The following is a 26,235-nucleotide window of genomic DNA, read 5'->3' as shown; positions in this document are numbered from 1 at the left end:
TCTTTTACGTGTTCAGTTCCTTAAAATTTACGAGTTTATAAATAAAAGTTTAAGTAGGTATATATTAAAACTCATGATGTTATAATTACTATTATGTTTTGATAGTATATTAATAACGTTAAATTCATGTCTTAACTACTGGTATTGCCATGTAAGCAGCAAAGGATGTTTTAGAAATAGCACTGCCTGTTGTTTCCACTTCTAAATATTCATTTCATTCCTGCGTTCCCCTGATTTCCTGCTGATATACACAGCTGCCAGCCAAGGATTTTCAATGCCATACGAACGTTGAAATATGTTAAACTATTCAATCTGTTCTTTAATTTAATTATATGAAATTCTAACTACAATAGAACGATGAGTTTAATTTTCTCCCTTCTGGCGTCTAAAAGAGACTCTTGTCTTGGGACTTTGCAAACAGAGAACTCACTGGCATTCTGCTCTGTGATTACTATGTACTTTGGGGACAAGCTGGCCTATTTGTGAAAGTGCATGTTTGATCAGCTGACTAGAATAAGATTTCTTATTAGTAGCAATTACGTGTTATCTGGAATTTGAGCTCTGGGTAACTATTCCAGCTCGTTGACCTTGCTTCCAAGCATTTCTTCCTGCACCTCATCTCAACACTTCAATAATCACATCACACCCAGAATTATAGTTTTAACCATCCCACTCTCAGACCACTAATCTTTGGCTTTCTAACTCATGGAGTAAGTCACCTTAACCCTACATTTAAACAATTTATCATCCATCAGGATCATCAATCTATTTATTCTCTTACTTTTCATTGTCTTTCACCCCTTCAGACAGAGGGTTTCTTTGCTGTCTAGGCAGTTCAGATTTCATGAACCATCACTAAACTTATCTCATTTCCCTCTCTCCAACCTGTCTGAATCACTTTGAAGGTCCTACATTAATCGAACGGAGCTCTTTTTATAGCTGCTGCTCTAACACTGTACTCAATGTGGTTGAAGAAAATATACCCACACTGAATGGACTCAAATTGAATTACGATCACAAATCTTAGCTCTTAACCTTCTGTAGCAATTTGAAACTTCCCCAACTTACTCCCCAACTTGACAGAACATTATTTTATAAATTCTCTCTACTCAAATCTCTGACATTCCTTTCTCCTTCCTCTACTCTCAAGTTACAACCTTTCCCAATCAACAAAATTCAGAAATATTTTTTGATGCTAGGCACTGTCCTAAACTCCTAGAACACATAGGTGAACAAACGAGGCACATTCCTTCTTCATAGATCTTATGTCTAAGAAATATAACAAACAATAAACATGTTAAGTTTTACACTAACGTAAAGGTATTGTCAGAGAGGGGGAAATTTCCCCCTCTACCCATCTTGACTTCTTGTGGCTGGACTAGTAATAAAATGGACACAAGACAGATTAACAGGAGAAAAGGAAACAAATTTTAATTCATGCACGTGGAGGTCTCATAGAAATGGGACCTAAGAAGTGGTCAAAGCAGGCAGCTTTTATATTTTTTAGACAAAGAAGCAATATGTGAGGAATTGACAGTACAAAAAAACTTAGGTTTTAGGTGCTCAATTAGTGAAGAATCTAACCATAGCTCGGGTTTGAGTTAGTAAATTAACCAAGTAACAAGGTTTGTTTATATAGACATCTCAGCCAAATTCCCTATCTCTGGAGATAACTGTGTCCTTCTATCTCCAGATTCAGGGAGTGTACTTTTTACAGGAGACATTGCTTTCAGGGAGCCAGAGAGGAGGGTCAGAGCATCCCTCTTGCACTGGCCATGTCTTAAGTAACTTTAACTCAGAATAATCAGTATGCCATTTGAGTATATAGGGGGTGGCCTGCCCTGAACCCCAACAGTATTTACCTAGTCCCATGGTTTTAAATAGTAACTAATGGCACCTAAATTTATATATGCAATTCAAATTTCTCCCTTAAGCTCCAAATTCATATATATATATGAATATATACATATGAAGTTATATATATATATATAACTTCATTCTCAACATTACCGCTTTGATATCCAAAAGATGTCTTAAATTTAACTTCTTCAAAGCAGATATTTTGCTAATAAGATACTCGTAGCACAGTCAATATCGCATAACTGTGCATATATTTAGAAAAAACAAATGTGACGGGACTTTGCTGGCAGTCCAGTGGTTAAGACTCTGTGTTCCCAGTACAGGGGGGTTCAATCCCTGGTCGGGGAACTATCAATAAGATCCCACATGCTGCACAAGCAGCAAAAAAAGAAAAAAAGAGAAAAAATGGCTAATCATCAATAAACAAGTACGAATTGAGAGCCTTTGGTGTTGATGCCTCATACAAGCCTCCTCAGAGCCTCCTGACTTTGTGTATATGCAAGAGCCTCAGATTCATAGCTCACTCCAGCCGTCACCATGATGGATTCACTGTCTGTAGGCTTATGAGATGCTGCCATTCCCAGAGCCCTTGGCTACTCCCATTTATTCTGACTTGGATGATCTGGCCACATTACAGGGTGCAGGATCTGGGTTCCTGAGGAACTTGTGAAAGACCGGAGGATGCAAACTCAGAAGCACAGGGTAATTATTTCCTTTGGGGCCAACTTTGATAAATGACAAAAAGGGGTTCAAAGGGGACCAAGTAGATAAATTACTTATCCTTTCTCCTTATAATGGTTTGTTTCCAGGCAGTCCTTTTGGAGATGCCCCACGTAACTGAGCTCTTAGCTAAGAGTTAAGAGCAGGTGCCCCTGCTGGTTGAAGAGCTGTGTCTACAGCTCATTGTGAATCAGCAACCAGCACAGGACCACATCGCCTTGCATTGCGTCCTATCCTTCCAAGCCCCATGTCTTTTGTTCCTCCCTCTATTCCTTGGAGTTGCACTCCTTAATAAAAAAAAAAAAACACATTTTTGAGATATTAAATGCTGTGTTTACTTCGTTAGCAAAAATATCACATAGTTAAAATTTGGAACTCAATAGTGTGTTAAAGATTAAACAACTCGTTTTACAAATGAGCAAACTGAGGCCCACAGAAACTGCATGATTTACTCAGAGAGTTCAGTTTCTGAAAACTGAGGGCTTTATTTCTTGTTTCTGTAGGAAAAAATAATTTCACTAGAGCATGAACTTGTAAGACCCTTGAGATACATAAACAGTTTGGATAGTATAACTTTGCTATTCTACACGAGACTATCAGAAAGTATCTTTGACCATGGTAAAGCCAGTCCATCATCAGGTAAAAACATGATCATTACATGTTTAGATTTTGTGCATTGAGACCCAGATCTTGATTCAAATAAGTTAGTTATTTCAAACCAAAAGCAAATTTTTCAGTACTTGTTCAGGTAACCATGTGTATATAGATGTTAATTCATCTTTTGATATAAAAGATTGCTTTTGAAAATGTTGAATGCACTGCTATTTCTTTTCTCCTAATCTGAAATTGTTGAAGGAAAAAGAATAAACACCAGAGGCTTCCTTATGGGCACAATTATGTATAACTTAATATCTGGGTTTTTCAAGGTCTTTTTAAAAATATGTGTGGGTAACCAGCATTCTTATCATCTAAATTATTCAGCTTTACTTAAACTACATATATTTAAGTCAAATGGACAACAAAAGCCTATGTCAACATATAGACATTTATCTACTAGTTGCCATACTCTATAGAAGGAATAAAGTGCAATCAATAGCATTGATTTCTAAGTAAATGGGCTTAAAAGGGCTGAGGCATGTAGAGCTCTTATCACAAATACAACTATGTTAGGGAGTTGCTTATCTAGACCCACTGAGTGTACCTCTACTACGTATTCCTTCTCCCTATTACCTCAAATCTCTGCTAAGCCAAATGCATAGAGATGAAAATGTCTTCTAGCCAAAATGGTATCAGGGAGTGATTTTAACCAGGGGCACCACTTTGAGAGTACTGACCTTGACAAACTAGGCTAAAGATTTTAAATTTGAAGATGCTTTTAGAGAAAAGTTGAGATGCTTAAAATCAAAGAAAGGTGGTTAATACCAGTGTTATACCAAAGTTGTCCAAAGATGGAATGGACAGCTTTATAAATCTGAGAGCTCTCTTTACTAGAAGTAAGTTGGATAATTAATTGATAATGATGTGGTGGAGGAGAGTTAAACATTGATTAATGGATTAGACCGATATTTTCTTCCAGTCTTGATTTTTAATTTCACCTAGAGATGCATTCTTTTACCTGGAGATGTATCATTATATGTTCAGTCCTCATAATCAGCAGATATTATAGTAACCAACAGTAAGGACATCTAAGTGCTTATAGTGCATTTTACCTACATTTCTTTTCACAGTGACTTATGGTCCGTTAATTATTCTTGTTAATGTTTAGCACCAAAGTTTTTAAACATCTATAATTTTAAACAAAATTTGAATTCCAAAATTAAAATGCTGGAGTAAAGGCATCTCTAAATCATTTTCCTTATTTCCTTTTAGTTATTTTTCTTTTAAACATATTTATTTTATATTCTGAATTTGAGGCTTTTATTATCTGAAGTTCTTAAGAGTCCAAATTTGCTGTTGGTTGATTCTCCTGACTATGGCTCATGGAGTTTTGTTCGAGGATTTTTTTTTAATCAATTTATTTTATTTATTTAGTTTAGGCTGTGTTGGGTCTTCTTTGCTGTGCACAGGCTTTCTCTAGTTGTGGAGAGCAGGGGCTACTCTTCATTGTGGTGCGCAGGCTTCTCATTGCGGTGGCTTCTCTTGTCGTGGAGCAGGGGCTCTAGACGCACAGCCTTCAGTCGTTGTGGTGCACAGGCTCAGTAGTTGTGGCTCATGGGCTCTAGAGCACATCAGTAGTTGTGGTGCATGGGCTTAGCTGCTCCGCGGCATGTGGGTTCTTCCCAGACCAGGGCTCGAACCTGTGTCCCCTGCATTGGCAGGGGGATTCTCAACCACTACGCCACCAGGGAAGCCCAAGAAGAATCTTTTCATCAAACATTACTGAGACAACTGGATTTCCACATGCAAAAGAGTGAAGTCCATCTCCTCCCTCACATCCTACAAGAAAATTTAACTCAAAATGAATTATAGGGGCTTCCGTGGTGGTGCAGTGGTTGAGAGTCTGCCTGCCAATGCAGGGGACGTGGGTTCATGCCCTGGTCCGGGAGGATCCCACATGCCGTGGAGCGGCTGGGCCCGTGAGCCATGGCCACTGAGCCTGCACGTCCGGAGCCTGTGCTCCGCAGCAGGAGAGGCCACAGCAGTGAGAGGCCCGCATACTGCAAAAAAAAAAAAAAAAAAAAAAAAAGAAAGAAAGAATTATAGACTTAAAAGTAATGTATAAAACTATAAAACTTATAAAAGAAAATATAGGAGAAAATCTTTGTGACCTTGGGTTAGAAAAAGCCTTCCTAGAGATGACATCAGAAAAATAAGCAACAAAGAAAATTAGATAAATTGGACTTTATTAAAAGTAAAAGCTTTTGTGCTTCAAATAATACCATCAAGAAAATAAAAGGACAACATACAGAATGGGAGAAAATATTTGCAAATCATCTGTCTAATTTGTTTCTGGACTTGTATCTGAAATATATAAAGAAATCCTATAACTCCATAATAAAGCAAATCACTCAACTAAAAAATGGGTGAAGGATCTGAATACACATCTCTCCAAAGAAGATATACAGCTGACCAATAAAAACATGAAAAGATGCTTAATGTTATTAATCATTAAGCAAACGCAGATCAAAATAATGAGATACTCCTTGGTAAAGACTAGGATGGTTATAAACGAAAAGAGAGCCAATAACAAGTGTTGACAAGGATGTGGATAAATTGGAATTCTGATACATTGCTGGTGGAAATACGAAATAGTGTAGCCACTTTGGAAAACAGTATGGCATTGCCTTAAAAGGTTAAATATAGAGTTATGATATAGCACAGCAATTCCACTCCTAGATGATACACCCAAGAGAATGGAAACAAAACACAAAAAATTTTACAGGAATGTTTACAGCAGCATTTTGCATAATAGCCAAAATACAAATACAACCCAAGTGTTCATCAGTTGATGCACAGATCAACACAATGTGGAGTAGCCATACAATGTTATTCAACAATAAAAATGAATGAAGTACTGTTATATGTAAGAACATTGATGAGCCTTGAAAATACTATGCTAAATGAAAGAAGCCAGTCATAAAAGACTATGTATTGTGCAGTCTCATTTATGTGAAATGTTCAAATAGGCAAATATAAAGAGAGGTAGCAGGTTAATCATTGTCTGGGGCTAGGGGTATTGAGGACAAATGGGGAATAACTGCTGATGTGTTTCAGGGTTTCTTTTGAGGGTAATTAAAATACTCTACAATTGATGTGAATGTACTAAAACCCAGTAGGTTGTACACCTGAAATGAGTAAATTGTACGGTATGTGAATTATATCACAATAAAGCTGTTAAAATTATTTTGGGAAGCTTATGTTAAATCTTTTATGCTTGTTTTATATAAAATTTAATTAAAAAGATTTTCTTAAGACAAAGGAGAAAATAGTATAAATTTCTAAACTTAAAACTGCCAAGAATTTAAAATGTATGTTACAAACGTAAAATGTGACCAGTACAGTCACTGTGGCGGTATCTTCACCCTGCATAACTTAATTTTCAAATATTTATACATTCATTAAAATGCAAGAGAGTTGAATCAATATGTGGAAACACTTTAAACTCTTTAGAGAATTTCTATCTTATAAATCTTCCACAATGTTCAGTCTCAAGTAACTGACTCAGAAAATAATCTTTGAAAAGTGCTTCTGTTATGATAATTTCTAGTAGAAAGTAAATTTCCATTCCATTGAGTTTATGATGTTCATGTAATTAAAATACAACTAATTGCTCTGAGAAACTATTACATTTCTGAGGTTTGAGGAATAATAAGAAATGTAACATTATCAATGCACTCATGGTTTTAAATGAGTACCAAGTGAAAATACATTAATATTTTTAGCTGGAAATGTGTTAATTACTCATTGATGTTGTAGTGTCAAAAAGAAGAATTTGACTCTTAACCAAAAGGAATTCACATTTGAAAGATAATTTCAGCTGAAATTGAAACGTTAAATAGAAATAAGTACACCGTGAAGTCAAATGACAGGCAGTCATTTACAGAGTCACTGCCAGATTCAGGACTTGGTTCCTGGACCTGAATGGCCGAAGGTTTCAGGATTGTCATTGAGTCCGATTCCCTCCAGCTCAGAATGTTTGCCCTCAGACTCAGAGAGAAGGAATGATGGAGGAAAACCATTGGAGGCTTTAGCTCTTCTCTGGGAATCTGGATGTGTATTCAACATTTAAAGAAATGTTGATGAGCACCGTGTACCAGGCATTGTGCAGGATTCTGGCAGTATAAAGCAGTCATGACTTCTAGGAGCTCTTAGACTATTTCAAAGAGAGATCAGAGCAGTATCGGGACCAAATCAGGTGGGTCCTTGTAAGCTCCCATTAGGATTTTCTCTGAAGGAAATGAGGAGCCATTGCAGGGTTGTCAGCAGAGAAGTAATATTATCTGTCTTTCACGTGCACGGAGACCGGGCTGCTCAACTGAGAACACACTGTAGAGAAGCAGGGATAGTGCAAGGGGGCTATTACAGTTATCGAAGTGAGAAATGGTGCGGCCTTGGCCAAAGGGTTAGCTAGAGAGGTGGCTTGCAGAGATATGGATTTCTATACCCTGTATCATGATATATCTACAGTCTGATCTATTTATGTTCCGGATATAAAGAGAGATGGGAAGGCCACTGCCAAGCAGCGAAGAGGGTCGGGGAGTCATTCCATTCCTGCAGCTCAGTTTCAGAATACAGGGGCAGGAAGCCAACCGAGAGACAGCAAGCACAGGTGGCACAGCTGAAGTGTGCTGGGGTGCAAATAACAACTTCCAGACGTCCAGAGCCTCCAAGAAGAGGAGACAGGGTAATGAAGAAAGTGATGGGCCAAGAAATGGTAGGGACTCCTGACATCTAGTTTCCATGGGAACATTTAGTCTTCAGTTCACCAGTCTGGGAAACAAGAGTGCTTTGTGGGTCATAAAGACTAAGAGGGGTTGATGACACATCTTAGGAATAATGCGTAACTACAACCCCCCCCTTCCGCCCCCAGCTCTCTCCCAACAGACACAGCGTTCTTTCCAGGAACCACAGGAAACCAGGTCGACAGAGACCACCATTCCAAGGAACTTGCTGGGTCACTGAGGTATAGAATAACAGATCTATTATTTTTCTGCGTGCTAACTGTTCCTTAGGCTATTGTATTTTTAATGAAGAATCTCAAAACCTTACAGTTTGAAATCACATCTGCAGGTACTCAATAGTCCAGGAAATCAGGTTATATTGTCCAGTCATTTATACAGTCAGCACTTCTGAGCATATATAATGTATGCCTGACATTGTGCTGTGGGTAGAGAATGAAAGGAATAATCACAAAACTCAGACCCTGCTCTTGAGGAGTGCAGAGTTAAACTATGAAGACACGTTAAATGGCATATATTCAAAGTGGAAAATAAGTCTCCCAGTCTATGTCTGGGCAAAATTCATCCTTGGTTTGGTATTTGATATATATAAGATTATAGTTTGCAGTAGGAGAGGAGGGTGGCCCAAAAAATCATTTGAAACAAATAATTTTTGAAATAAAGTAATCATGGGAGGGAAATATCAATGCCTAAACGAAGGGATGGTAAATGTTTTCCCCCTGAACTTCGAAAAATACTTCATAAATGAAGGAAGGATTTGGAAAAAGAATCTAAAAAATTAAAAGAGGGAAAAGATTTAGGACAATTAACTTTCTGTTTTAAAGATCACCTAAATTTAGCTTTCTCAGCCACAGATTTTAGGCATCACAGCTAGTATCTTGAACCAAAAGACACAGAGGCCTGAACAACTATGCCCAATTAATTATTCCAGGGACATTTGTCCTGCAAGTACATTGTTCATACCTGCCTCTGGAGAGTGTGGTAGGAAGAAAAATGGCCTCCCAAAGATATACACGTTCTCATCCATGGAACCAGTGAATATGTTATGCTCCATGGCAAGAGCTAATAAACTTGCAGATGGAATTAAGGTTGCTAATCAGCTGACCTTGAAACAAAGTATCCTGAATTATCCAGGTGGGCCTAATGTAATCACAAGTGTCTCTAAAAGAGGGAAGAGGGAAGAAGAAGAATGTGTAAGAATAATGCAATGTGCTGGCCATGAAGGTGAACAGCTTCTAGAAGCTGCTTTACTCCAAGACCCTCCAGAAGGAATGCGGCCCTGCTTACACCTTGATTTTAGCTCAGTGAGAGCCATTTTGGACTTCTCCAGAGCTGTTAGAGAATAAACTTGCATTGTTTTAAGCCGCGAAACTGTGGTAATTTATTACAGCAGTGATAGGAAATGAACACAGATAGCACGTGAACCTGACTGTTATATACCTCCACTTCCGCTCCCTTCACCCCACCCTGAATGCATAGTTATTTCTGATCAAAACTTATTCCCAGCTTTGTATCTCCAGTATCCAGCATGGTGCCTGGTACACAGTAGACACCTGGAAAATATTTGTTGAATCAATAAATGAATGAGAGACTATTCCATCTTTACTTTAGTTGTTCACTTCAAGTTTATGTTTTTCTACTATATACTTTTTTTTATGACCTCATACCTTGGAATTGACAGTGATTCCATGGACAGACAAAACAGAGCAGCTAATTTGGAGGCTTCATATTGGTAATCAGATATTTAAGTGGATATCCATTAGCAGTCCACTTCCCTGCTGCCTTGCTTTTCTTATTCTTACATTTGAGGACAAAGTTCAGCTCTTGTAAATCACTCCAGTTGCCATTTTAAAAGACCCTAACGGAGTGAATGGTCCTGGAACATAAGCCTTGAGTATACAGTCTGAAACAAATGCCTGTGAAAACCTGCAGAAAGCCTGAGCAGAAAACCTGAGGGGCTCTAATTTGGAGTTATGAATCTCGACATTTTCTTTTTCCTTTCTCCATCAAACTGTTCAGCTCCAACTCAACGGTTTTCAGTTATTACTACTTATAATCATATATCTGCAGGGGCCCCTCCCTCCTACAGTCATATTGAAACACCTTGTCTCACAGGTAAATGGGGCTGTGAAAATTGATGTTGCATTCATTTTAAGCTGCTTTTCATCTAAAATTATTCATACACTGAGAAAACTCACTCTGTTTACTAATCACTGACATGGAATTATTCATAATAAAAATAATTCTGAGTACTCTGAACATTTAACACCTTATTCAAAGCATTTCACACACTTAAGAAAAATATTTTTCATTAGAAAATAGAGAAAAACCTCACGAAAAGAATCTCATAATCCCACTACATTATTTTGTTACGTAAGGAACCGCTTTGTAAGTTTGGTGCTCATCCTTTCTGACTCTCTTTCCATTTCAAGATTTTAGCCAATTATCTTCAAAGTGTGCCTCAAGGTTGGCATGTAATTTGAAATTACTGCATTGAAAACACTTCAAGGATGGAAGTCACCACTGAAAGGGTAAATGCTAGATTAATGTTGAGGAAAACCAAAGTGGCCTTCGGCAGCTAGGAACTTGCCAGGTCCCGTCAGCCACGCTTTGGTAATATGAGGAGCCTGGCACCCCTTAGCTGGTCCCTGGTGTTCTCCTGTTAAATGTCAACAATTTTCAGAACACCAACATCAGAGGAGGCCACTCTGTGACCATGTTGGATCAAGACAAAAATAAGACCACTCTGTAATTATGTATGAACACTTAAGAAAAAAATTTTCCAAGGTACAAAAATTCCTCTGTCTTCTCTGACATTACTAAATATAGCTTCTTTTTCTTTCTTCCTTTTTTTTTTTTTTTTTTAAGCTGTACGTGGGCCTCTCACTGTTGTGGCCTCTCCCGGTGTGGAGCACAGGCTCCGGACACGCAGGCTCAGCGGCCATGGCTCACGGGCCCTGCCGCTCCGTGGCATGTGGGATCCTCCCAGACCGGGGCATGAACCCGTGTCCCCTGCATCGGCAGGTGGACTCTCAACCACTGCGCCACCAGGGAAGCCCAACATAGCTTCTTTACTAGAATGAGTTTCTTCATTCTAGTATACCCTCATTCAAGATAAGATTTATTGAGATATCCAGTTAAAGAATTATCTCTGCTTTCTGACAATGCCTGATACAGAGTGAAGCCTTGCTTCCTTAAATCCTCCAAAAAGCCACCTAACCAAAGCCCAGATCCTCCACTGAGTAAGTCCTTCTTAATACCCTGTTACTGTGATGTCTTGCATTTCGCCTGTACTGTGTATTTTCTGTCATTGCTGTTAGCAGTCAACCCAATTCACTCGACTACACGTGTGTTTCTGGTGGCCTTTGGTCAGAAAGCACTGACATTTCAGAGAAGAATGCCAAATAGATTCTAGACCTGTTGTTCAAATTTTGTATGCTATTTATAGGCACTGAAATGTTCTGAGAATTTACAGTGTCTAGCTTAATTCTAGGTGGTGAGGATCCTTCAGTGAAAGTGAAAACATTCTAGCTCTTATGGTCTTTATACAGTATTGGGTTTGACAGTCATGTTTTAAAGACGTTAAATGGAGGAGGACGTTTAAAGACGTTAAATATGGAGGAAAATCCATTTGTATGTAACAAGTTTTTCTTCCGGATACTTGTGCGTAATTTTCTCCGTGTAGCTCTGTTCTTAGGCTTTCTTCACAAAGAAATGTACATTAGGAAAAAAATTATCCTACAACATACACATGGTTGTACAGAGAAGTTATAAGCCAGATGTGCTTTAAAGAAAGTAACTCTATGTGTTCTGTATGACAATGCACTGATGTGCTTATTTTTATCTGTAGAACTGTGTCACTGCTTTTGCTGTTCAAAAAGAGATTTTCTTGTAAATTCTCTAAGGTTTTCATCACCTAAGCATCTAAGTATCAAACATTGGTAAGTATTGGTAATTTGGTCATCTTCAGTATCTGAACTCTGTAGCCTTTTAGATATGGATTGATTTTTTTTAAAGATATTTACTGTTCTCCAATGTTGTAATTTTTATTGTCCTTCAAATTATATAAGAGACTTCTTAGGAGTATAAACTAGGCCTATTGCTTTACGGAGTGAATAGGGTTTAGCGCTCTCATGTTAGCAATTTGTTCACTGTTTTCATCATTGATAAATGAAAAACAGATTACCTAGAAGTACACTAGGTACTTTTCCATAGCATGGTGACAGTGCCATATTTCAATATATAATTTTATCTAAGGATAATATAGTGTTAAAAAATATGGAACAATAATGTTACGTATCATTTCGGAAGCATGCTCTTTAACCAAGATAGATTAGTGGAAAAAAATGTAATTAATAACCCAAAGATCCTTTCTCCCTGCCCCTATTTGTTTGTTTATTTCCAAGTCATACCAGCAGGTGATATCTGGGCCCTTGGAGTCTCACTGGAATATAGTTGTCCTGGATTTACAGAGTGGGGCTGATAAATGGATGCTCTGTTGAACACCTTTCACCATGTAATCCATTAATTTTGTCCAATGTATCAACATTTTACCTTATGATTATACCACATGTAAAGGAGTACACCTCGGTTAGGAAGGTGGAGTCTGTCAAACAGAAAACAAGCAGCTGGTGTGCAACACACGTTGCTCTTTCACAAAATAGCTTTGGTCTGACTCAGAACAGGATAGGATTTTCAAACCATTTTCCTTTAAACATTCTATTTAGAATTTGGTGTACTTCTAGGTAGCCCGTTCTTCATTTACCAACGATAAAAACAGTGAACAAATTAATTGCTAACATGAAAGCGCTATAATCTCTCATAATTATACTGATTTTAAAAGTCCCTGTGGGTGGACTGTTATTAAGTATTGGCACAATTTGTTCCCGAGTAGGTGGCAGTGCTGTGCCTGATGTATCAGGAAGTAAGACTAGATCCAAACTAATGCAAGAAGCATTTTCTTTATCAAAATGTATGTAAACATTTAGGAAAATGAGCTGCATTGTCAGACTTGCTCTTAGGCTAAAAATCAGAACTTCTCAGCCCATGCAGGAATAAAGCCTTTTATGATCTTGCGTCTGTCTAACTCCACTGATTCTCAATTTTCACACGATGTTGTAGCTGTCTTCCCTGACCACTTTCCCAGGCTTCAGGATTACTAGTATTTTTCTTCTTAGCCAGGACAGCTTCCTCCCCGGTTCTTCCCATCTTGAAAGAGGTTATCCTACTTACGTTTCCAGATTCTGGTCCAGTATCATCTCTCTTAGGAAGCCTTCCTGAATCTCTTAGGTGCCCTGCTCTGTGTTCCCATAGCACACTGTGGATATTACCATCTTAATAATCATCAAACCGTTTTGAGTACTTGCTTCCCTGCCTGCTTCCCCAGTTGGATTGTAAGAAACTTAAGTGCAAGAACATGATATCATTCATATTTATATTCCTGCCTTCTCAATAATTTAAATGAATGATTTAATTAGTGAATCTAAATGAATGAATCTATATTAATAAATGATTTACTTCATTAATCTAAATAACCCAGCTACAAACCTTTTAAAAATAAAATAGCTGAATAGCACCTTCCTAACTTTAATGGATCTAAACATGTATATTGATATACTTGTTTTTTGTTTTTCTGTTGAAGCTAGGATAGGAGCAGATTTCTACATCCACATTCCTGGCTGCTTTATTCACCATAGACAAGAGGTAGAAACAACCCAAATCTCTATTAACAGATGACTGGACACACTAAATGTGATCTATATATACAATGGAATGATTCAGCCTTTAAAAAGGAAATTCTGAATATACTACAATAGAGATAAACCTTGAAAATGTTATGTAAGTGAAATAAGCCAGACACAAAAGGACAAATACTATATGATTCTGTTTCTATCTGGAGGAGTCAAATTCATAGAGACAGAAGGTAGCATAGTGGTTACCAGGGGCTGGGGGGAAGGATGACTGAGAAGTTAGTGTTTAATGGGGACAGAGTGTCAATTTGCGATGATGAAAAGATTCTAAAGATGGATAGCAATGATGGTTGCACAACAATATGAATGTACTTAATGCCACTGAATGGTACTCTTAAAAATGGTAAATTTTAAATTTATGTGTATTTTACTACAATTTTTAGAAAACAAATAGTATTATAACATGTTATACACACAGTCTCTAGGTGATAGAGATGTACATGCATTAGAACATTCTTGGCTGGGTGAAGTTAGAATGGAGCCTAGAAACATCACCCTCATGGAGGCCCTCCATTCATTCTAGGAAAACTTGCCTCTTTCGGCCACAGAAGGTGAGGGAGACTGAGACAAAAGGCCTGGGTAACTCCTTAATTTACCTGGAACTCAAGGATCTCATGACAAAAAAACCCTTGTTCTTAGCCTATGATTAAGACATAGACTTTTAAAATGGGAATAAGATGCTGAAAGACAATGGAGCTCTTGGCCATAAAGAAGTCTGGCAGGACAGGTCAGACAGAAAACAGGAATCAATATTGGCAGAAGCAATGCCTGCAGGTACAATGAAACTTACGCTGTACTTGGTGATCTCTGTTCCCTTCCCAAAGTATCTTTGTGGCCTGAGAAGCAGAGGGCTGTGGTATAAAGGGAAAAATGAAAATGTCACAAGAGGGTCAACCACTCTCTGAGAATCAACCTACATGAACTGGTCAGGGAAAGTGAGAGGAGCTCTCCTACCAAAAGGAGACAGAGATGAGCAGCAGAAGTCAATGTCCTGATGGTACAAAGTAGGTCCATGTTGGTGGCAGTGGCCAGAGGCATTAGGGATGGAAACCAGCCCAGCCAGCAATACAGAGGACCCAAGGGCAGCAGAGCTATGATGATCAAGAATGTCAAGAGCAATGGATTCCACGATGCAGGAATTGGAGAGCTGCTGGCTACAGCCCAGATTATGTATAAGAATAAAGAAAATTTTGGTCATCTCTTAGTTAAGTTGGGGAGAGCTCAGAGCATTGAGGTATGGGGTATTGCTATAAATGTGAGCTATCTGAACTCATCGCTGGTAAAATCAGACCTCATGAGGGTTTTACATAGCACAGATATATTTGAAATATTAAGGTTAGAACTTCAGTTTCCATAAACTGTGATTTCATATAAATACTAATAGGCTTTTCTTTTATTCTCTGATTAACACTTAAAATGTTAACTATTTCAGTCCCACCCACCCTGAATCTTAAGGCCTAAGAACCTCACACAGGGCCCTAGGAATTCAGATTATGCGACAATTATAGAAACTATATCTCGTATTTTCAACCACAGACATTGAAACATCTATGAATTACCATCCTCATCTATTTTGGAACTAATTTTACTTTGAATTAAACGGGTATGTCAATATAAATCCAGCAAAGAATTAGGAAAAAAGGCTTTCTTCCATATAACAGGCTTGAGGTATAGCCCCCCAGAGGATGTATTCATTCTACCCCACAAAACTAAAAGCAAGTGGAAATAAAGAGATTCCTACAATAAACAATCCTTTAAATATCTCCAAATATATTCCATTAAAACAATGCGCAAGGGAGAAAAATATGAACCCTTTATATCCACAAGATGCAGAAACCGTAATCTGTTTTCGCTCAGGATCAACTCAGCAGGGCAATGCCCGGGTTGTTCAAAGGCAGGAAGAGAGAAGAAAAAAGACAAAACATATAGTCAGAGCAGGAAAAGAAAGAATTTAGAGTTGAAAACATAAATAGGAAGAGTAGATACCTCTAGGGTGGCTATTCAACAACTTATTTTCTTGGAATTGTGCTTTATGATTGATCAGTCTGAAGATAGACACCTGGTCCAAAGTGGATCAAACAGATGCTTTCTTCCCAGACTGAAATATGGACCAGAAAATGGAGACTATTAGTCACTGAAGCCAAGTCTAGTGAATGATCATATTCAAGGACAAAAATGTCTGCTATTCCTATGATTAAATCCCTATAGCAGTACTGATTCTTTCCCTACCCAGTTCTTTGTTATTCAGCCTTTTCTGTTTCTTTGAGACCTTCAGTACCTTTCAGATACATTCCTTTTCTCTTCCTCTTCCTCCCTCTCCTCACTTAAGATTGCTTAAATGGATTTCTGTAGTTTGCATCCAAAAGAACCTTAATAAATATAGTAGTCATAGCATAAGACCCTTGAAATGTGGAGCATATCGGTAAAACTTTTCAATAAGCACTAACAGGGCGAGAAGAGTCAAGAATTTCTTCCAAGAGTCAAGAAGAGTGTGATATACTAGGATAAAAGAGTGCATCAAGAACCAGAAGCCAGCCTAAAGCTCAGACTAGCAGGGCCTGAAAGCTGTAGAAATCTCTCCCTTGATCAGTGTCTTTGTGCCTAACTCAACTGTTCAACCTTTATTATACCCAAGTTCAAAACAGCATTCAGGTGTTGCTGAGCTAGTAATCTCTAAACCTCAATGGACTCGATAACTATCTTAATAGTCAGATATTTCTTCTGGTTCATTTTTAAAAAGTTGGGGGGAGATGCTTTACTAGTGAGAGACCTTTCTGATTAAATCACCTGCCATTCAAACTGATTATAGAAGTAGAACCAGAGAGAAATAATTCCTACTCAAATATTACTCATAAAAAATTAGGAAAGCGAGCAATAAAATCTTAGGCACTGAGAAATAGTCAAGAGCAATTCCTGTTGAAATAAATTTGAGCCACCAGTGTTAGTAGCTCTTGTATTCACACAATTACTATTTATTGTATTGAAAGTCACAGGAGCTACAAGACACAATAGATTGTATCCCTGGAATGGGGAAACTGTGTCTTGAAATATCACTCACTGAAAATGAAACCAGAAATGAAGAAATTTCAAATTTGTTGAACATTCAAGTATAGTATTCACATGAATTCCATGAAAGGTTTTCTCTATCCCCGCTTTCCAAATGAAGAAACCCTCAGAGAAGTTAACTAACTTACCTAGGGATACCAGGCTAGTAAGTGATGGGGTTGGGATTCGACCAGATCTGTTCCAACCTAAATCCTATGCTATTCACATGGGCTGCAAGAGTTTAGTCATCATCAGCATAGTAACCAAAGCTAAATGTTGATTTGTACATATTTAGAGGATGAGACTAAAATACTTCCCATGTGTCTATTTTGGAAATAAGTCACATCCCCAGAAATATGGGACTGGAATGTAAATGAGATTTTTAAAAAGCTATAATATAAATATACCATGAATTTTTTTGATACAGTATCATAAAAAAGTAGTTTAAAAGAGAGACTAGGAGAAAAATCAGTATTTAGGATAAGCCAGCATTTCTGATTCTAGTGGTTAGAACTGCATATAAAATTACTTAATGCTAATATTGCCTCAAATGTATGGAGTTTAAAGGGAAAATGATAATTTCCAAGTAACTGGAACTAAGGGGATAGGAAGCCTCTATATAGATGAGCGTCAAGGTTCAATGGTGTTTTGAGTTGCTGTGGGTAAAACTGAGGGAGAAGGAATAGATTTTGTTCCTATTTGAACGTTCTCTACATTGTTGAACAGAGACTTCCAAATGACTGGCAGTCAATAGTAAAAGTCTGTTAGATGAATGCAAGTGGACTTCTAATCATTATTTTAATTGCGTTTCAACAATATGAAGTCTTCAAGGAGTAGCAATAACTTCTACCTTGGGACACACTCGGGCTTTCTATTGAGCTACTGCATCTTCTACAATATGAGTCTCTGTTTTCAAAGGTCCATACAGTCACCGTGTTTTCTCAACTGGACATTTTTTCTAAGGCCAGGGGCACAAAGTAAAAACGTTCTTGACTGAAAGGTACTTTATTTTCTTTTTCAAGTTTTTCTAAGCACTGATTTATATTGAGAGCACTTTTGATTGATCATGCAAAAAAGCAACGGGGTGCATGAAGATTATTCTCAAGTCAGTTCAGGGTTCTTATATGAATCAGTGTTGTGGTAACCAAGTCATTTTCATTTAAGTATTTAAAGCTACATTTCCACCTTGTTGTGAACTGTAAAAAATTCTTATGTTTCATAATTTAAATGTCATTAAATATAAACAACAGAATGTATGTTCATACATATATTTTAATTAATACGTAAAACTGTACACTAGTGTATAGTTGAAAGTACAACACTGATAAAATATAGCTGTACACATGTTTGTTTAAAATTAAAAAAAACTGTCTACACTAAATTAATTCTTCATCCCAATGCCAGGTCATTGAAATAAAAGAGCTTCCCCAGTGCTATACATCCTGCAACAAGCACAAAAATATTTCAAATTACCTGCCAGCCTTGAACACATAATTGAGTAGTCACATTTATAAAGCTGAAAAAAAACCTTTTATGTGATATTCATGGATCATCTTTGGGACTCTGTGAAAAAAGAAACCCCTTCTTATGCCCACTCTTGTAATACACTAAGTACTCATGGCTTTCTATACAGTGATTCAATCAGGCTCCTTCCATCTTGGGCTCCTTCCTCATTTGGGGGCCTCACTTTCAGCTAGGAGACAGGGGGAATAAATGGGTATAGAAAGCAAAACCCTTCTTAAATACTTTGGACTGGAATAGAAAGGCTTTGCTTCTCACAGTGCATTGGAAAGAACAAAAAATATGAGCTCACCTACATGCAAAGGAGGCTGAGAAATACAATCCCTGCATGGGCAGCTACTTCCCTGCAACAATTCTGTACCATAGAAGCGGGGCAGGCATCTCTCATGAATAGCTATCTCTGCCCTAATTGTCAACCTCTAATCTTATACCTAGCTAAATTAGCATTAAAAATGAGGGTAAAATAGAGAATTTTTCAGGCAAACAAAAACTAAGTTTATCCTTAAGCCATACAGGAGGGACTTCTGCAAAATGTACCCTAGTAGGAAAGAAAATGATTTCAGATGGAAGATCTAAGATGCAAAAAGGAGTGAACAACAATAAAATTAATACACATTTGGGAAAATCTAAGTATATACTGATTGTATATATAACTCTAATAATATCTACTTTGCAATGCAAAAAACTGAGGTGAAATAAAATATTGCATCTCATCTATTAAAATAAAAACTAACAAGGATGAATTTCTAAAGCATTTCGTGAAAGAAACACAGACACAAAAGATTATGGGATTCCACTTATATTATATTCTAAAAAAGCCAAATTATAGTGGCAGAAAGTACATCAGTAGTTTCTAGTGGCCAGGATTGGCAGAAGGAGAGTGACTACAAAGACACACAAGGAACTCTGGGATGAGGAAAATGGTCTATTTCTTGACAGGAATATGAGTTACATGACTGTATTGTGAAATACTGATTCTTCTCATTATGTCATATAGTCTTACTTCTTAACTTTACATTTTTTTTTATAAGGAGGACTGTTCCTGGTGTGATAGAAGTACGTGGTACTCATTATCCCAGTAATTATTATAATGATAGATAACTTGTATTGGTTGGTATTATGCAAAAAAGTTATATGCATTCTTTTATACAATCTTCACAATAGTTTGGTGCTTTCATCCATATTTTGTATGTAAGGGAAGTGGGACTGAGGAAGATTAGGTAATCTTTCCTGTAATTTCTACCAATGAAGGTTTGAGGGTATTCTCTTGGACCTGCAAATATTCAGATGATTGATAACACAAGCGGTAGTTTCAGCACATGCAAACCTGGGACCTAGGTGATGATACATACGATGAGTCTCTAATTTTAGGTAGCAAAGCACAGCTATTACTGCATTGTTTTTCATTTCAAGTTTGCAATTTTCCAAGGCCATATAAAGAAAAGCATAGCTTCTAGATTCTTACTCAATAAACAAATGTTCAAATATCCTAGTAGAGAATACTGGCCAAAGGATACTCCAGAAAGGCTCAAGTAATGATAAGATTTAAGTGAGTGAGATTTTAATGACAGTTTATTTTTATTTGACTGTCTTAAGAATAAATCATTCAAGCCATAGTAAACTAGTTGACCATGGTTATTTGATTTTACTGCCCAGAAATAATATGTAGCCCTAGTAACTGCTGAAAAAAGTCTTATATATTTTGAAACATTCAGAAATATCAGCTAAGGATCTATTAGGTACTACTTCTATAGAGTGGTAAAAAAAAAAAATTTCTAATCAGGTTCTCTTGGTGCTTTTACCAAAGAACTTCTCATAACTAGGGTGACTAATGCTGTTTCTAACAGGAAATTGTGTGGGAACAATAGAATATGCTGAAGTGGATCTCTTAGTCACCATCAAAAGAGTGACTTAGCTACGCTGAAGTCAGAGAAAAGAAAAGTAGCTTCCAGATTGAAAAAAAAAAAAAGACTTAGAAAATCTAGTATACTAGAATCTAGTACATGATACTATGAAATATAGCCAGAGAGCCAAAAAAAAACACCCCCAAAACATGTATGGCCTAAGCAATTTTGGAGGACTCCTGTTAAGTTGATGGGTTTCTGCAATAAGAAAAGATGACTAAAAGAAGACATTACCTTCCTCAAATAACTTTTCATTTTTTCTTTTACTTTTTAAAAGAAATTATTTATTTTTTTATTCAGGTATAATTGATTTACAATTTTATACTAGTTTCAGGTGTACAACAAAGTAATTAAAAACTTTTATAGATTATATCCCATTTAAAGTTATTATAAAATATTGGTTATATTCCCTGTGCTGTACAATATATCTTTGTAGCTTACTTATTTTATGCATAGTAGTTTGTACCTCTTCTTCCTCAAATATTTTGTATTCTAACACTGAGCATGTTTGATGAAAAGGGGTAAAGCATGCATTCTATAAAATATTTGTCCTGTCAATTATATTTATTTTACACCTCTCCGTGTTACAAGAAAGAGAAAATGCTGCCCAGGCTGAGATTAGGGGAAGGATATCTAACCAAAAATAAACAGAAGTTTTCAGTGTTATTTTAATATAAATCCTCAAAGCATTTAAAATTTTACTTTGGTTCACTGAATAGCTATTAAAGAGTAGAAAGATCATTTATGATTATGAACTAAGCCAGTTTACAGAGTTCATGGCATGACTCTATATCTAGCTGACTCATTGCTGAGTTTGCCATGATGTTTGTTCATTTCCCCTATTTGATGCATTTGCTCACTTGCTTCTCCTCCCACCAATGAGGAATAAGTTTTTTAAAAGTGTCCCTTAATTGCTGAGAAGCTTCATAGGTGAAAAAAATGATAATTCAGGAAAGAAAGTACTAAATAAAAATCATCATATATGTTTACAATTTAAATCATTCATATGAAATTATTGAACAAAATTACTTTAGGGAGAGATGGTATGGATCTATTCTAATTACTCTGCATCAATATCTAAAAAAAAGACCCTCCCACAAGGAGTTTTATCACACATAATAGTTTATGTTCATTGCATATTTAATATGTGCCAATGTGCTAAGCACTTTATATAGGCATTATCTCATTTAATTTTCAGAGTAATCCAATAAGATTCATAGGACAATTTTCCCAGAATTACAGTTTAATATGATAGAAAGAAAACAAAGCCATTTAAGTCATTTGCATGCAAAGACACATGCATAGGCTAAAAAATTAGGGTGAGGAGAAGATTAAAAGAACAGAGTAAAATTAGAGGGATTGTATTATGTCCAGGAGATGAGAATCCAACAGTTTGTTACATAGAGGAGGAAGAGCACACTACTTTTCAGAGAGTCAGTAATTGCAGACTATATTATTCTCAGGTATCGGACACAAGAACTACAAAATGTCAGCCTCATTGGCAAAGGCAGAATTTCATTCCTGAGGTGTTTTGACCTACTGATCAGGGATACCAAGACCCGTCAACTCGTCAGTTGGTGAACTGTTGGACTAGTTTCACTTCATAATATAAAATTAACTCAATGAGCACAAGCTAATTCACAGTTTTATGATAAGATAAAACTCTCATTTCATTTGGGGTAAACTGAAGAACTTTCTCTCTCTGTAAAAAAGAGTAAATAGCTAAGGCCAGTCTCAGTTTAAATAAATTTACTAGAATCAGGGAGATTACTCTAGACCTATGGAGACCAGTAAATCTTTTCTTCAACTTCTTTAACTGAAATCTCTGCCCACCTCTCTGTCTTCTACCTTTATTTTCCCCCCACTGGGATCCTTAAAGTGTCATCCAAGGAAGCACAGTTCAGAAATCCAACCAAAAATTTGCTGTTTATGTGCATAATTGAGAGCAGCTCCTCTTTTGGGTTTCTTCTCACTGGAGTTTTTTTTTCTTAGCTACTAGATGTTCTGACAGTCCCAATTTCCATCATCTGACTTGATTTCTGCCTGAGTTCTAGCTTCCAAACGCATCAAGTTTGCAGAACTCTCTCGGGGAAAACCCGTATAAAAGAGATCATATATGCAAAGATAAATGGTTCAACTTGTCAGTTCTTTTTATTTTGTGGTCAATCATTGACCAAGCTGATTTGTATGGATGTGTGGGTATGTGTGCTAAATTTTGTGAATATGGTAAATTGGACTTTAATTTTATACCGCATGAAATATATAATTTAAAATTGTGTGCTATTTTATACTATTGATACATGGAGACAGCATCAACTAGAAAAAAATAAAAATTGATTATACCTTTAGGTGTTGCAGAAAGAATATAAAGGTTGGAGGCAATAAAGTGTCTCCTACTTCTGGAGTTTTCAAAAGTAGCTGTATGATTTTTGGGAAATCACTTAATCTGTTTTTCAAATACTCTTCTACTCTAAAGGATTACAACTTTTCTGCTCTAGCACTATTGCTTGCATAGACATAATTCAGTTACTCATTCAAAAATATTTTCTGAATGCCTACTATATATGCCACACATTGTGTAAGTACCAGAAATAAAACAATGAATAAAATGCTGATATTTTCATTCAGCATGGAACTAAATTTAACTTTTAATCTTAAATTCAATATGGGGGAACATAAATTGATACACATTTTGAAAAGGAATCATGCAGTATGTCTCAAGGACCCTTTTTAAAAAATATATATTTTTGACAGCACAATGCTATTTTGGGAGGCTAAGAAACTGATGAAAATGCATTAAAAATGTATCAATAATAGTAAGGACAAGAAATAACTCATTTTCATAATAGAGTTATGATTAGCAAAGAATGTTATGACTATATGACAGTAAAGTGCAGTCATTAAAAAGATTGTTTACAAGAGATGTTTGATGATGTGGGGAAATGCTTATGATATAACAATGATTAGGAAAAAGCAAGATGGTTTACAGAGTTTGTCCTCAGAGATGCATAACAACGGGTACAGAAAGCAAAATGTACACTAAAATGTTCATAGTACTTATATTTCCTAATATTTCCCCCCTCTCTTTTTCCTACTCCATTATTTAAGGAGTATTGGTGGTGATTAATATTAAAATGTAATCTTTAGGGTATAACATATCAAGGCAGCTGATAGAACTAAAAAAAGCAAGTATGACTCAGATAAGGATGTTGTGACTGGTAGGACTTGTATCATCCCTTTTGGGGAAGGATGTAGTTTTCTTTAATCTTATAAGGACTAGTCGTGTCATGGTGTCATTGCCAGTTTTACTGTTTGGCAGTTCAATGTGGATAACAGTTGGTTTATGAATGTTGAGAAGACAAAGGGGTACACTGTTCCACATATGGTCGTGGCTACTCAGCTCCTGTTTTCTTTGTATCGCAAGGATCTGGGAGCCTGTAAACAACAATTCCAAGATTCCCTAGGCAGCTGGATTGTGATTAGATTCTATCAACGGAGGTCACAGCTAAGGGATTAAAATATGAAGGAAAGTGTCATGTTATACTGTTCCCTGTGGAGAAGTAGCAGGCAAATGCAAGTGACTGAGAGCATCAGAAAACTCCATCCATTTCAGTATGTATAATCACTGCTACTCAGATGCAGGAATGATGTAACAGCATCAGCAGTTACAGTCAATAACTTCCTGATCTCTGGGTGACACCTTCTCCCTTTTGGACTCTCAGTCCTTCCAACATATTACTTTCTAATTCCTATGTTCCATCTCTATTTCCTTTACTTATGTTCCATCACCTTTGTTGCCAGTTCCCAGAATTAATCCCTGAGGTATCTAGAGTGAATTCTGTCTTCCTGACTGAACACCGACTGATATTTACACTTTCTGACTATAAGACAGGATGGAGGAATGTGGTACGGAGGGAGGGATTGGAGAAGGGAAAGAAACAAGTTAAAGCACTGACTGCAGTATTCTTCAGAAGAGCAAACTTTGTACAGCAGAATATCTCGATGAGCCATCTGGTTGTAGAATGATAGCCCTAAGCACACAGCAGGGTCTCACTAAGAAGGAGACCACATAAATAAGTTCATGAGCATAGTAATGAATACAGGTATTTTGGTATTTTGCTAGTATCCAGAGATGGAGTCTGTAAGGAAGCCAAGAATCTAGAGCAGGGTTACATGGGCAAGACAGTTCTGAAAAAATGGTGGAAATCCAGGACCCAAAAAAGCAAATAAGTGAGAAAGTCTTCATGGTGAGAATGACAAATGGACAGAAGTGACAAATGGACAAAAGGCAGAATTGTTCTGTGTTCCTAATATTACATAGGCCTAATATTCATTGTTAAATTCTTTCTTGCTGTACAGTAATGTAACATCATTGCCCCAGATATATGACATGATCTTCCACCATTCCCACAATCCACATTTTCCAGTAAATCTATTACACATAAATACCTAGTGTTTTGGAAAAGGCAAGGAATCAGGGTTACTTTCCACAATTGGGTTGATAGTTGGAGAAAAAACATCAGCCTCAAAAGAGGCATAATGTGAAAGGGATTATGTATTCCAAGGAAGCAGGAAACCAGAAAAAGAGGTAACTAGAACAACCGTAAGCACCACTAGAAAACCCAGAGTATAGTTGAAATGCTAGGTTTCCCATTGTGTCAGGGGAATGGAGATTCAAGCTAACTTGATTTGAATCGTAATTAATAAATATTAGGAAGTGCTGATGCTTAGGTCACACTTTTAAATAATTATTTGAAGAAAGAACAAATTTAAACTCTTTCCTGCTTCATAAATGATGAAAGTGGCAATTAGTCCTGGCAATATTTATGAACTGCCCTACATATTCCTAGGTATGGGCTGCACATACTGATTTCCTTCCAAAGAACACAGCATGGAGAGGTGAATAGAAGAGTAACTTAGTAGTGGAAAAACTTGCTAAATATTATTTCAGCCAGGTGATCAAAGTCAACATTAACAGTGATAAGTCATCCTGATATTATATAACCTATAGATGATGTGATAAAAATGGGATTTTATATCTGTTGTCTTCCCCTACAAAAACACACAACCACAGTGTAATTATGATGAAAACATCAATTAAAAGACATTCTACAAAATACCTGACCAGTACTCCTCAGAAGTGTCAAGGGCATCCGAAACACGGAAAGTCTACGAAATGATCACAGCCAAGAGGTGTCTAAGGACCCAGGATAACTAAATGTAATGTGGGGTCCTGGGTAGGATCCTGGAACAGAAAAAGGACATCAAGTAAAAACTAAGAAAATCTAAATAAACTATATACTTTAGTTAATCATAATGTATCAATATTGGTTCATTAATTGTGGCATATTCTACCATAGTAATATGAGATGACAATAATGGGGGAAAGTGGATATGGGGTGTATGGGAGCTCTAAGAACTATCTTCTCAACTTTTCTGTAAATATACAGCTATTTTAAAATGTAAGATAATTTTTTAAAATATATGGACTGCGTTATTCCACAGAAAAGCAGAGTGGGCGCTTGAATGTATTGTCCTGGTAAAGGAGGGGGCCTCTCTTTAGGGAGATTCTGTGTGCTGGAAACTTTCTTTGAAGCACCACAGCCGTCTAAATGAGAAATTAGAGGCTTTAAAATTAAATTATTTAATTCCAAAAGTTTAGTGCAAAAAAAGTTGTTGCATATCAATATGAAAATTAATTAAATGTGGATACCCTCTTCGTGCGTGTGTGCATGAGTGTGCGTGTTTGTGTGTGTATGGTGTGTGCACATTTCATTTGATTTTGACTTTAAATAAGTCACCTCTCAAATCTCAAACAAATCACAGTGGACTGAACGAATCCATTTCTTCTCAAATTCTGCTGTTTCTAATGCCACTGAAAAATATGTACCATTCACCCAAACTCGAATTTTTGTATTTTCTTTCAGGTAAGAGACTAGGTAGAGACTAGATAAAGGCATATAAAATTAATATGACTGTATAAATGTGTTATATTAACTTTATATTAATTAATCTATGTATACACATATACTTAAA

At 36.7% G+C, this 26,235-nt stretch overlaps 1 protein-coding gene across 2 annotated transcripts in view; it reads right to left on the bottom strand.

Annotated features, from left to right (window-relative positions):
- Window positions 1–26,235, bottom strand: part of UFM1 (ubiquitin fold modifier 1) — a 78,829-nt gene that overhangs the window by 26,631 nt on the left and 25,963 nt on the right. Inside the window, exon 7 of one of the 2 annotated variants that reach the window (XR_013824781.1) lies at window positions 25,325–25,444. The gene's annotated coding sequence lies outside the window, so the exon portion shown is untranslated. Of the gene's footprint in view, window positions 1–21,432; window positions 25,445–26,235 lie in introns of those variants that run through there. The other variant, XR_013824782.1, reaches the window with a different exon arrangement.

Source organism: Stenella coeruleoalba, assembly GCF_951394435.1.
Source record: "Stenella coeruleoalba genome assembly, chromosome: 18".
Taxonomy (NCBI): domain Eukaryota; kingdom Metazoa; phylum Chordata; class Mammalia; order Artiodactyla; family Delphinidae; genus Stenella; species Stenella coeruleoalba.
The sequence above is the reverse complement of the archived record's forward strand: the minus strand, read 5'-3'. Positions and strand labels throughout refer to the sequence as shown.